The sequence below is a fragment of the Oncorhynchus mykiss genome, chromosome 11, assembly GCF_057628025.1.
Source record: "Oncorhynchus mykiss isolate SJ-2025 chromosome 11, ASM5762802v1, whole genome shotgun sequence".
NCBI classification, from domain to species: Eukaryota; Metazoa; Chordata; class Actinopteri; order Salmoniformes; family Salmonidae; genus Oncorhynchus; species Oncorhynchus mykiss.
The window spans coordinates 70,753,414-70,755,000 of NC_143032.1; positions in this window are offsets into that span (position 1 = coordinate 70,753,414).

Below are 1,587 nucleotides of genomic sequence, written 5' to 3' on the forward strand. Positions count from 1 at the left end.
TCCAAACCACAGAGAGAGAGAGAGAGAAAGAGAGAGAGGACGAAAACTCCAACAGAAACTAACTTTTCAACAGCGATCAAGACAACAATATATATATTGTTTGCAATTGTTCCCAAATGAGTGAGCGTTCATGTTCAAAGGATTAGCATTTAAATTGTTATAATTATTAACTCTGTAGTGACTTCTTAGTCGACCCCCACTTCCCTTTTGTCTAACAAGCCGCCATGCCGGTTTAGCCCACTAGGGCATATCTCCCTATCATTTCTTGTAACCATATTTACTGTGTTTGTGTGTGCACTTCTGTGATTGTTTAGTTAGTTAATAAATAAATGATTTAAGACAATTGATGTATGGATGACTCACAGTGAAGACTGGGTTCGTGCAGACGTTTGGAATGAGACTAACGTGAGGTAAAATAAACAATTCATTAATCAGAAGACTATTGATCAGATATTAAACTATCTGAAAGGTTATATTGGGAAATTATAACTTTGTAATCTGAATATTTTCCTTGGTGCCCCGAAATCCTAGTTTTATTACAGTTACATGATTAATCAGTTTGATCACGTAATACTAATTACAGAGAATATTTGATCAAAACTAAGTCTTCAATTTAATGATAGTAAAGACACGACACTGGATTGAACCATGCAACCTTAGACACCAGAGACAGATAGGTACAGCCATCCCCATCCACAACACCCAATCAAAACCGAAACTTCTTCTATCTAACAGCGCTCACTGTTGCCCCTAGTGGCCGGTTTCCACATAATCTCCCGATGTCCTCAGACCTCGCTAGATAGTCTGAATGGCCCTCTTTCCTAGGAAAAGCTCTAGTGTCCCTGTTATTGCCTACACTATGAAAATATATACTCCTTCAGAGTCCTCTCTCTCTCTCTCTCTCTCTCTCTCTCTCTCTCTCTCTCTCTCTCTCTCTCTCTCTCTCTCTCTCTCTCTCTCTCTCTCTCTCTCTCTCTCTCTCTCTCTCTCTCTCTCTCTCTCTCTCTCTCTCTCTCTCTCTCTCTCTCTCTCTCTCTCTCTCTCTCTCTCTCTCTCTCTCTCTCTCTCTCTCTCTCTCTCTCTCTCTCTCTCTCTCTCTCTCTCTCTCTCTCTCTCTCTCTCTCTCTCTCTCTCTCTCTCTGAATCATACATTTTTGTTCTCTTCCCCTCGCTGGGAAGGAGGTAACAAATAAACCCCTTGCTGTTATGAGAAGCCTGAGACCACCTTCCCTCCAAGTGGGGGACAGTGCAGTTATACATACAACACACACAAACGCAACACACATACACAGGAATTTCAGAGTAAACACAGTAAAAAGCCACACAGGGCTAACCGCAGACTAGGTCATCTCATTTCCCCCTCTCTCTGAAAACGCTCACTCTCTCTCCTCCTCTCCTCGTCTGCTGTCAGTTTGTTTGAGGAACACATTCCCAAATTCCTGCCCTGACAAACACATACTGACAGCGCTCCTGTGAAACCACGGAAAAGGCAGCGTTCCGAGCTTACACACACACACACACACACACACACACACACACACACACACACACACACACACACACACACACACACACACACACACACAT